This window comes from Geotrypetes seraphini, chromosome 10, assembly GCF_902459505.1.
Source record: "Geotrypetes seraphini chromosome 10, aGeoSer1.1, whole genome shotgun sequence".
NCBI lineage: Eukaryota > Metazoa > Chordata > Amphibia > Gymnophiona > Dermophiidae > Geotrypetes > Geotrypetes seraphini.
This window is the reverse complement of record NC_047093.1, coordinates 23,629,058-23,641,693: the sequence shown is the minus strand read 5'-3', so window position 1 is coordinate 23,641,693 and position 12,636 is coordinate 23,629,058. Positions and strand designations below refer to the sequence as shown.

General features: G+C 44.7%; 1 long non-coding RNA gene across 4 annotated transcripts in view; it reads left to right on the top strand.

Annotated features, from left to right (window-relative positions):
• Positions 1-12,636, top strand: part of LOC117367484 — a 101,412-nt gene that overhangs the window by 20,175 nt on the left and 68,601 nt on the right. For 3 of the 4 annotated variants that reach the window (XR_004540771.1, XR_004540770.1, XR_004540772.1), the window contains exon 1: positions 4,914-5,031. The exons of the other annotated variant lie outside the window; for it this stretch is intronic. This is a non-coding gene — a long non-coding RNA (uncharacterized LOC117367484). Of the gene's footprint in view, positions 1-4,913; positions 5,032-12,636 lie in introns of those variants that run through there. 4 annotated transcript variants of the gene reach the window in all.

Sequence of the window (12,636 nt, the reverse complement as noted above, 5' to 3'; positions counted from 1 at the left end):
TCAAACTCAAATCACGTAAGGGGCTGAAATTTAAAACACAGGCTAAGTTGTGGGCCAGATTTTTTATTAAGATACTTACCCCCTCCTTTGCTGACGCACAGCGTGGGCCCCAGTGCCGGTGGCGGCTCCGATGCTCATAGGACTTCTGTGAGCATCGGATCAATCACCGTCGCTGGCGCCAAAACCCACGCTGCATGCCAGCAAAGGAGGGGGTTAGTCTTAGTAGAAGTATAGGGATGCAACCTCTCCAACCCCACACCGGCTACAAAATAAATAAAGACGACTTTTCCTCTCTTTTAGGTCCTAGTTCACGCTTGCTGTCTAACACCAGCTCTGGCAGGATACACATTTCAAATTTGACATATTGTAATCACAAAATGGAAAATAAAATTATTTTTTCTACCTTTTGTTGTTTGGTCATTTTGCTTTTAGTCCCAGTTTCTCTTTCTAATTTTGTCTGTCTTCTAATTTTCTTTCCAGTGTCTGCTGTACAATTTTTTTCTCCTCTTCTCTCTTGCTCCAGTCCCTGTTTACAACATATTGATTTTTCCCTTTCAACTTTTCTCCTTTTTTCTTTTCTGCCTCTGTCCACTCAAATCTTGCCCTCTTTCTCATCCTTCTCCTTTTTAAATTTTTAGCTACCTATCAATTTTCCATCGCTAGATCCAACTTCTCTCCCTTTCTCTTTAGTTCTTTAATTTAAACCATTAATTTTCTAATTAGAGATCCTCTGTGTTTATTCCATGCTTTTTTTTTTTTTTTTTAATTCCATCACCGTTTTCCTCTCCACTTCCCTTGGTAGGGTATTCCAGGCATCCACCACCCTCTCCGTGAAAAATAATTTCCTAACAGTACTCCTAAGTCTCACTCTTTGCAACCTCAAGTTATTCCCTCTAATTTTATCATTTTTCCTTCTCTGGAAAAGATTTGGTTCTATATTAATACCTTTCAAGTATTTAAATTTTTATATCATATCTCCCCTGTCCCTCCTCTCCTGCAGACATATTTAGGTCTTCCAGTCTTTTCTCATACTTGTTTTGGTTCATTTTTGTCACCTTCCTCTGGACCACTTCAAGTCTTTTTATATCCTTCACCAGATATGGCTTCCAAAACTGAACACAATACTCCAAGTGTGGCCTCACCAATGATCTATATAGGGGCATCAACACCTCCTTTCTTCTGCTGGTTACTCCTCTTTCTATACAGCTTAGCATACTTCCGGCTTTAGCCATCGCCTTATCATACTGTTTAAATGCTTTTAGATCCTCAGACACAATCACCCCAAGGTCCCTCTCTCGATCTGTGCTTATAGTAACATATATAGTAGATGACAGCAGATAAAGACCCGAATGGTCCATCCAGTCTGCCCAACCTGATTCAATTTAAATTTTTTTTTAAAAAAAATTTTCTTAGCTATTTCTGGGCAAGACTCCAAAGCTTTACCCGGTACTGTGCTTGGGTTCCAACTGCCGAAATCTCTGTTAAGACTTACTCCAGCCCATCTACACCCTCCCAGCCATTGAAGCCCTCCCCTGCCCATCCTCCACCAAACGGCCATACACAGACACAGACCATGCAAGTCTGCCCAGTAACTGGCCTAGTTCAATATTTAATATTATTTTCTGATTCTAAACCTTCTGTGTTCATCCCACGCTTCTTTGAACTCAGTCACAGTTTTACTCTCCACCACCTCTCTCGGGAGCGCATTCCAGGCATCCACTACCCTCTCCGTAAAGTAGAATTTCCTAACATTGCCCCTGAATCTACCACTCCTCAACCTCAAATTATGTCCTCTGGTTTTACCATTTTCCTTTCTCTGGAAAAGATTTTGTTCTACGTTAATACCCTTCAAGTATTTGAACGTCTGAATCATATCTCCCCTGTCTCTCCTTTCCTCTAGGGTCTACATATTCAGGGCTTCCAGTCTCTCCTCATACGTCTTCTGGCGCAAGCCTCCTATCATTTTTGTCGCCCTCCTCTGGACCGCCTCAAGTCTTCTTACGTCTTTTGCCAGATATGGTCTCCAAAACTGAATACAATACTCCAAGTGGGGCCTCACCCCTTCTTCCTTCTACTGACTACGCCTCTCTTTATACAGCCCAGCATCCTTCTGGCAGCAGCCACTGCCTTGTCACACTGTTTTTTTGCCTTTAGATCTTCGGACACTATAACCCCAAGGTCCCTCTCCCCGTCCGTGCATATCAGCCTCTCACCCCCCAGCACATAGGGTTCCCTCGGATTTCTCCTTCCCAAATGCATGACTCAGCAGTTCTTCACATTGAATTTTAGTTGCCAGGCGTTAGACCATTGTTCTAACTTTGGCAGAACCTTTTTCATGTTTTCCACTCCCTCCGGGGTCCACTCTGTTACAAATCTTGGTATCATCTGCAAAAAGGCTAACCTTACCTTCTAACCCTTCAGCAATGTCGCTCCCTAATAGTAGACTACAGATTTTTTTAAGAGTTCATTAAGTTGAAACTGCAGTGCAAGCATATGGCAACAGACTTTACTGTAATTTGTAAAAATAAATCCCAGACTGATTGAACTGGTCAATCTTCTCTACCACTTTGAGTTCAGGTGAGCTGGCTATATATACGAGGGAGTGCTGAAAAGTTCTCAGCCCAACCAACTGACTTGCTAAATTCTGAGCGTTATTTTGCCACTGTAACTGAAAAGAGTATCTTATTTCGTTAAGTGCTAATTTGCAGAAACAAAATTCTGTGTTTTGACATTGTTCAGATCATTGATTGAACCATATCCGCGTCATTCTCTTCTTGGTTGGGCCGAGAACTTTTCATCACCCCCCTTCCTAGCAACATTCCAGAGCTGAGATTATTATGTCATAATGCCTCATTCCACCAATGTCTAAGAGCCAGCCTCAGCAGTGATGTCACAATGGCTTGACTGTCCTATACTTGGTTCACTTTTATTACATATAAGGGGGTGCTGAAATGTTCTCAGCCCAACCAATCAACTTCCTAAGCGTTATTTTGCCACTGTAGCTGAAATTGCCAATTTGCAGAAACAAAATTCTCTGTTTTGATACTGTTTCATATCATTGATTGAACCATATCCACGTCATTTTCTCCTTGGTTGGGCTAACTTTTTATCACCCCCTTGTATATAGTATACGGTGTTAGAAAAATGTATGAAATTTGTCACATTGGTAGAAACACTTAATAAATGACACCCCGCCAAGCTTCATTGGGCAGAGCTCTCTAGATATACCAATTAAATATATCACCAATGATTTTCCATGAAACAACTGACTAATCAATCCAGATTAACAACTGCTTGTCTTTCTTTAAAAAAAACTCAGAAGCACTCCCAAAAGGTCACACTACAAACCAAAAGTGTTTTTGAAGAAGGAACTATTGATTGTAAATCAGGAATGATTAAACATATGCTGTGTCTTTTTACTGCAGAGGTATCATGTGTCAACATAATCGTAATTCTTTGTATGAAAAATGTACATATTTGAAAGCTGGCAGGGGCCATGACACCGGTGACAGCTGTGTTGTCAGGATAATACTTACTTTGGCTGGATAGAAGGCTTGGTGTGACCTTGAATTCTTAATTGAATATATTTCACTCAAGGTATTTCAGGCACTGTTTCTGATTTATAGACCTTTTCACCAAGGCAACTGAGTTTGATCTCAGCAACTTGCAAGCATAATGATAACCAGATCTTCGTAGGATGTATTTCTCCATGAAAAGGATGGCGGAAGCAGACAACAAGCTCCCAGCTGAAGCGCCGGAGGCAAGAAGTGATGTTGCAATTCTGTAATGGCAGTAGCCGGTGACAGAGGATCTTTGGCAAAAGAAAAATGATCACTCACCCCAAAAATTCATTCGACCTTTGGCGATGTCCAAAAGAGCTGTGAACAGTTAACTTATTAGGCAGAGTTGGTTGGCTCCATTGGATCTGTTAATCAGATGACCTCTCCGTAGCCCAAATTCTATTGTCAGAAAATTCCCGTTATCCATAAATATCCACAGTCTGGAATGGCTTCTGCATTTCTAGGTTCAAACAGGGCACGATGCTACTGTATATCTAAAACCCCAGACTGCCAGTACATAGATCCTAAAGTGAAAGCTTTTAACAAATAAACCTTTAACTCTTTTTCACCAAAATCCTGGCCATGATTCTATAAATGGTGTCTAACTTGTAGGCGCTCTTGAGTGCAATGTCAATTATCCGTTAGGAGCCATTGATAGAATCATGCTGATAAGTGTTGAAACTTTGGGCTTTCTCCCATATAGGCTAAGATTTTCTTAGCCTAAATGAGTGAGTCTAAGTCAAACCGTGCCCCAAATTTGCCCAGAATATGCCCTCAACCACACCTACTTACTGATAGGCACCTTGATGTAGACGCCTACCTTGAAATGGTAGGCGCGTAATGTTTTAAATCGGTTTTTTGTTTTTTTATGGCACTTTCAAATATCATCGCCAATTAAGCCAAATTGAATAATTAACCCCCACCTTCCTTTTATGGTCATGTTAGCGTTTTTTATCGCTGGCCGTGGTGGTCAAAGTTCTGATGCGAATAAGAATTCACAAACTACCTGCTTGTGTATATATAAGCAAGGGTGCTAGCTGTCTCACACTTGCCCATGAAGCAGTATTTCCCGGCCTTCCCTGTGCAGCATCAGCATTTTCCGCCGCCCCCTTCCCAGCCGCCGCGTTGAAATTAATAGAAAAGCGCTGCAGGCGCTACCGCCGACTTCGGCATCTTCTATCCACAGCAGCCAACCCTAGCGGAAACAGGAAGTAGTCAGAGAGGGCGGGCCACAGTGGACAGAAGACGGCGAGGCCAGCATTAGCGCGGTGCAGCGCTTTTCTCTTAATTTAAAGGCGGGTGAGCCAGCCAGAAGGAGGAGGCTTTGGCGGTGGTGGTTTGGGCAGTGAGGGAGGGCGGGAGGGGGGAGTCGGCGGCTGTGCTGTTTCTACGAGTTGTCTGACCGCCGCATCCGCACTCCTGCTTGCCACGGCCCTACTGATCACAGATCAGAGATCACGGAAGCACGCAAGTAAGTGCGCATGCACGGCTAGGGTTTTATTATATAGGATAAGTGTATATAAGCAAGCGTGCGTGTATATATAAGTAGGATGATTATGATTTAACTATCCTGTTTTACAAAGATGCGTTAAGCTTTTTAGTGCGCACTAAATATTACCGTGTCCTAAACACGCGCTAAATGCTAACACATGCATGTTATCCTGTGGACGCGTTAGCGGTTAGCGCATGCTAAATCCATGCTAAACGTTTAGCGCGCCTTTGTAAAAGACGGCCTATGTCTCTATTGAAAACCATCTCATAAAACGCTAATTCTGTATTGTAACATCTTTACAGAAGCCCATGCGTTGATTAGGGTTCAATAATATCAGTACTGATAATCTTCCCAGAAAAGAAAAAGATCTCATCTCTTTTAAAAAACTTTTAAAAACATTTTTATTTAATGATGCTTTTACTGGGATCCGGAAGGTTCGCCCCCCACATTTCGCCCCCAGCAATTCGCCCCTCACATTTCACCCCCCACATTTCGCCCCCAGGTATGTTTCGCCCCCACACATTTCGCCCCCACACATTTCGCCCCCCGGATGTTTTGCCCCCACACATTTCGCCCCCGCACATTTCGCCCCCGCACATTTCGCCCCTGATTATGTGTACTGCACATTTCGCCCCTGAGCCCTGCAGCCCTGAAATCAACCTGCTCTCTGCCTCCCCCAACTCACTCTCTGGCTCCCCGGCTCTCCAGTGCATCGCGCCCTGCCCGGGGCCGGAGCAGGGCGGCTGGGAGACAGCGACGCGGCCGCCAGGGTCAGAAACCCCAATCCCCCCTCCCACACAGCCGGGCCGCCCAGGGAGGGGAAGGACGCCAGCCACGCTGAGCAGATGAGACGGCGGCAGCCACACCACCCCTTCCCACCCGGGGCCGGAGCAGGGCGGCTGGGAGACAGCGACGCGGCCGCCAGGGTCGGAAACCCCAATCCCCCCTCCCACATGCACATTTCGCCCCTGAGCCCTGCAGCCCTGAAATCAACCTGCTCTCTGCCTCCCCCAACTCTCTCTCTGGCTCCCCGGCTCTCCAGTGCATCGCGCCCTGCCCGGGGCCGGAGCAGGGCGGCTGGGAGACAGCGACGCGGCCGCCAGGGTCGGAAACCCCAATCCCCCCAATGCGTCTTTGTAAAAGACGGGGGCGAAATGTGCGGGGGCGAAATGTGTGGGGGCAAAACATCCGGGGGGTGAAATGTGTGGGGGCGAAACTTCCGGGGGCGAAACATACCTGGGGGCGAAATGTGGGGGGCAAAATGTGAGGGGCGAATTGCTGGGGGCGAAATGTGGGGGGCGAAACTTCCGTGAACCGCTTTTACTAACTAATCATTCAAGCCTATGATCATTTTTATAAACCAATTTTTTTTTTCTCTCTCTTTTTTTTTTCTCTCTTTTCCTTTTTATTCTTTCCCCCCCCTTGTGTTTTTACCCCTTTTATGTTTTTTTCCAGACTGAGATAATTGTAACTTTTCCCCCTTCCTCCTTGTGTATCCTGTTTGTCACTAAACCACATACATAAAGAAACCTTATGTGTTTTAATATTGTTTGTTTTCTAAACTAATGTTTTTAAAATTTGTTAAAACTTGTTTTAAGATTGTTTGTTCCCCCATAAGCTGTTTTTAAACTGTGCATCGCTTAGAATATTTTATATAGGCGATTTATCAAAAACTTGAACTTAATACGCTAACTTGGTATTGTAACACCTTTACAGAAGCTCATGTATTGTAACACCATCACAGAAGCTCATGTAAACCGCTCTGAATTGACTTCCCAGTCATTAGTAGCGGTGTAGAAGCTTTCACCAATCAATAAACATGTGTCCGAGCAGGTGTTTAAATGCCAATGTCTAGATTTGACAAAGTGTGCCGGTATTGTCATTGTAAAATCAGAAATAAGCACCCACTTTTAAGACCCAACGCAAACCATGCCCCCCTTCAAATGTTGTGCACCGCAGATCAGCACAAATACAGAGCAGACATGGAGAGATGTTTCCAAGGGTATCTCTATTCAAATACTGACTCTACGTGGCCAGCGTTTCGGCACTAACCAGGCGCCTTCTTCAGGACTCTGTAATGTCACAGATATGAAATTTTTGTTTCCATCCAACCCTTAATTCTTCAGTATATGATCGAATTTCCCTGGACATGTCGTCCCTTTCGAGGACATGCCCAGGGGTCCGGATGGCTTTTCAAAACCCGGCACTTTGTCCGGGTTTTGAAAAGCTTCCGTCCACATCGCGTCGGGAAGGGTGCGCGGATTCAACACGGTGATGTCGCATGCACACAAGCATGCATGGGATGCCATTGCATGACATGCATGAATGCCATCTGGGGGTGGGGCTGTGGGGGGGGCGGAACGGGGCAAAACTGGGAAGGCCTGGGGGCATGCCCATGGGTCCGCATTTTTCTTCAGGAAAATCTGGTAACCCTTATTGCATGGACAGTGCGGCCCATTTGAGATTTCTCAAGATCGTGACTGCATAGGAACCGGCTCTGTGGGTGTCTGAGCACCCCCAATATTTTTCTTTGTAAATCTATGGACCTGAGGCAGCAAGCTCCACGAAGAAGGCACCTGGTTGGTGTCGAAACACTGGCTGTGTAGAGTCAGTATTTGAATAAAGATCCCCTTGGAAGCATCTTTCCATTTCTGCTCTGTATTTGTGTTTATAGTATTTGTATCCCGCTTTTTCTAAGGCGGGTCACAGCAAATGTATACATAATCATCAACATAGAAACATGAAGGCAGATAAAGGCCAAATGGCCCATCTAGTCTGCCCATCCACAGTAACCATTATCTCTCTCCCTATTGGTTAAGGCTCTTAACATTTGCATCTCCTGTTCTTATAGGCTAAGACTCTTTACACCTGCATTGTGATGTCATAGAACTTTATGGTTATAGAAACATAGATAATCCCTTCCTGAGGAAGCACGTATATACCGAAACTCGAGTCGAAGGGAGGACTTGTGTTTCTTGGCTTCCAGGAGCTATTTTAAAGAATGCACGAGCACTTTATAACGCTGCGCTGTCTGATACGTGACCATCTGTGTGACTTACCACCAGCAAAGATAAGTTTTTAAAGATATTAGTCACAATAGATTATTTTGGTAGACATATGGTGGTATAAGACATAAAATGGTGCTATGATGGTCTAATGGCAGCCGGTGTTTTGTTTCATAAACTTAAACACTGAAGGTTGTGGGTCTGAGCACTATTTATAAGAGTGTTTTAATGAAAGATATAAAATATATAATATTGTGATATATTTGTAGTTATTTAGTATACTATCACAATTATAAAATATCATTGTCCCCTAGTAGTAGAAACGATATAGAAACATAGAAGCATGATGGCAGATGACCATTATCTCTCTCCCTATTGGCTAAGGCTCTTAACATTTGCATCTCTCTTCCTATAGGCTAAGGCTCTATACACCTGCATTGTGATGTCATAGAACTTTATGGTTATAGAAACATTGTAACATGATGGCAGATAAAGGCCAAATGGCCCATCCAATCTGCCCATCCGCAGCAACCATTATCTCTTTCTCTCTCCGAGAGATCCCACGTGCCTATCCCAGGCCCTCTTGAATTCAGACACAGTCTCTGTCTCCACTACCTCTTCCGGGAGACTGTTCCACGCATCTACCACCCTTTCTGTACAAAAGTATTTCCTTAGATTACGCTGGAGCCTATCACCTCTTAACTTCATCTTATACCCTCTCATTGCAAAGTTTCCTTCCAAATAGCAACTCACATTCATCAACAATTTCAAACAATAAAAATACTAAAGCGACCAGCGGTTCTTCACGAAGTAAGATACAAAATTAAATTCCAGTATCGTAGAGACTGTTCTCTGTCTTTCTTTGGACTATTCCTTTTTGGTGGACTGCAAACCTACACATAGAAATAGTGGCTTTCTGAAGTTGCTATTTATATGCATAGGCCATTTACATATGTAAATGATGATATTTCCATGCATAGATGACACACAGGCTCCATTATGCATTATGCTCTAACACATATTAGTCCAGGAGAAAGTATCTCATTAAAAACCTTTCATTCATTAAACATTAACATGGTGTTCTTGATTATATAAATAAGGAAATAAATACACCTAATCAGTACTGCAGGATTGTAGCTCGCAATCTCAGCACCGCATGATTTTCGAATTAGTAACATTAATTTAGCATTGTATTTTCTGCCTGCTAGAATCCAGTAAGTAAATAAAAGCTGAACAAGCCCTATGAAAACATCAAACAAAGGATATATTGCTTTAATTTTTTTGGACCCCCCTACTTCCTTCTGCATGCATTGACCCATTTTCCCTGATGTTCTCCGTTTGCAGGTGTGTTTTGCTTCAGGCCTTTTGACAAGGATCAATCCACCTGTCTGTCTGTCTATCTGCTCAACACACTTTCAGCTAGCACCCAAAACTTTACATTCATTTTCCAAGGGTATACTATCAAGTGCTTTTCACACCTCTCATACTCTCAAAGACCTCGGAGGCACCGCTGTGCGAAACAATGGGTTTTTTTCACGCATAGACCCTTGGCACCCAGATCGTCATCGGTCTTATTTTTACAGCGATGTGGGATTGATAAACTCGGCTGCATAAGGTGAACTTCCTTGAGAAAGCTACGGCGAACCACAGTTCTATGTCGGAACTTAACCCCCCTGCTGTGTTGACAGCAAAGATGAGTCTTAACCTTAAAAACTAACTTATTTAAAAGAATAATTTATTTAAAAAGTATAACAAGAAGTTAAATATAAAATTAATAAAAATAATAAGACTGGTGACGATCTGGGTGCCAAGGGTCTTCATGTTTTATGTTTATTAAAATTTGATACAAACGCTTACAACATAGCTTCAAAGCGAATTACAAATGTAAAAAAAAAAATAGGGTAACAAAAACATTGTTTCGCACAACGGTACCGCCAAGATGTGTGAAGAGTGTCTATCTGTTCCTCAGTATGAATAGCTTTGTTGGCAAATGTGGAATGTAGAGGAGACCAGAAGCAGCGAGAATCGGTAGAGAGAAGCAGCACCTGACAGAAATGTCTTTCTCTGCAACGGGGCCCATGAGAAACCGAGCACAACGGTTGGGAACATCAAAAAGTAAAACCATCAAAATAAAACATCTCCCGTGTGCAAAAAGCGCCCTGCTGTCTGTCCCCCTGCTGTCTGCTCTCTGCCGCCCTGCCTCTCTGTGAGCCCGTGGTTTTAACCCTTGGTTTTAACCCGCGGGCTTAAAGTGGGGCTGCACTATTATGGCGTGTTCTGTTCCAATGATTCTCATGGGGCCAGCAAGTGCAGCCTCCCTTGCCCCCCATTTCATTTCAACCTCAAGCTTGTGCAGAAAGCAAGGCGCATGCGCGGATCACATCTTCAGGCAAAGAGAATGGTCTGCGCATGCGTCTGGATCGTTGTGCAGCGATCCGTGGGGGTCGGTAAGGGGCGTGTGTCCGATCACTTCATGTGCATGAGGACGCTGTAGTGAATCGGTCGCCCAAGGATCGCCCAGATCGGGGAGATTAAGGCCCTCTTTTACTAAGGTGCGCTAACTGATTAGCACGCGCTAAACGCTAGCACATGCATGTTAGTCTATGGATGCATTATTGTTTAGCGCATGCTAATTTGATTAGCACGTGCTAATCGGTTAACGCACCTTAGTAAAGGGGGTTATTGAATCTAGGGTGATGGGATAATCGTGCGCCAGACACCAGTGCGCCAACAAGCCAGCACTGACAATTTGGCACAAGAAAGAAGCGCGCCACTAGAAAAATTCATTTTAAAGAGCTCCGACAGGGATGTGTGGGAGGGGAAACCCTCCCCCCCACACACACACACTTTACTGCATCGTGTTCACGCTGCCGTGGGGGGGGGGGTGCAACCCCCCACATTATAAAGAAAATGGAACTTTTCCCGAAAAAAATCAGAAAAAGTTCTATTTTCTCTTTAATGCAGGGTTCCAACATCCCAACCCCCCCCCAACAGCAGCGCGAACACTGTGCAGTAAAGTGTGTGGGGGGGGGGGGTTTCCCCACTCACACCCTGCTTCGGAGCTCTTTAAAATTAAGTTTTTCCACGGCGTACTTCTTTCTTGCGCTGAATTGTCAGCGCTGGATTGTCGGCGCGCTGGTGTCTCGTGCGCGACAGACTATGAACCGAATCTAGGCCAAAGTGTTAGACAAATTTCCCCCATTAGTATCTCTAGTTTGTAAGTTCTCTGCTTCTGCTTTATCATACTTGATTAGATGTATTGTATGTAAGCGTTATATTCTTTAACTAGTCTTTAAGCATGTTACATTAACGGGTGCTAGAATAGATATGTGTGTCTGTCTTTCTTTCTCTCTCTCTCTCCTTGGCCGCTTTCTTTCTTTCTGTTTCTCTTTCCTCGGCTGTCCACCACCACCCCTTGCCTGCTCCCCCTGTCCAGCAGCAGCCATTTTACCTCCCCTGTGTCCAGTAGCCTCTTCCTTGCTCCCCCCTGTATAGCAGTAGGCCTTCTCCCTTCCTTTTACCTCCACCCCCCCTGTCCAGCAGCACCTCTTCCCTGCTCCCCCTTTACAGCAGTAGGCCTTCTCCCTTCCTTTTACCTCCATCCCACCTGTCTAGCAGCACCTATTCCCTGCTCCCCTGTCCAGCAGCACCCCTTTTTCCTCCCCCGTGTCCAGCAGCACTTCTTCCTTGCTCCCCCTGTACAGCAGTAGGCCTTCTCCCTTCCTTTTAGCCCCCCCCCCCCTGTCCAGCAGCACCTCTTCCCTGCTCCTCCTCCACTTCCCTGAGCATTTGAGAATGTTTACCAGCATGGGATACCTCACGACACCCTCCACCCTCCAGCAGCAGCTATCAGCAGTGAAACCGCCACAGGCGCTCAAATGCCTGCACCACCGACAGCCGGCGCAAGCCACCGACAGCCGTCATGCGCCTTAAATAGAATACAGCCACGGAAGGACAAAGCACGCTGTCACGGATCACAAAACCCTAAGAGCACATGCGCGCTTAGGGTTTTATTATAGAGGATGTGTCTACACCTTTGTATTATCTTGCAACAATTAACATCATTAGAAAATATATTAATATTTTCATTTCTCACACTTGCTAGACAAGAATGAATACAGGGTGGGGAGAAGAAAGGAGGACTGTCCTCCCCCCCCCACACACACACTCATACACTGCTTGGTGTGGGATAAAATCATTCCCCTCCTTCGCCCTCTATTAATACTGCTGACGGCACTGCTCTTTTTCATTTTTCCGTGCGCTCCACTTTAAAATAGCGTAGACTAAAACCAACCCAAAGAAAACAAAACAAAATCCCCCCCCCCCCACCAACGATACAAAATAAAACAATCTCCCTTGCCATGGGTACTCTTAAAATGCCAAGCTTCTCCGTTAATTCCTTGTGCAAGAATAACTGCACGCCATCGGTGTCTATATTATCTGATGAGAGCAAATGACAAATCAGTGGTAGGACGGTTACTTAGCAACCGGAGCTCTAACAACACGGAGCATTAGTGACCCCGCCGAACTGCCTATAATGAAGTTAAGGGACTGAAGAGCGTGATAGATACTCAGTGAG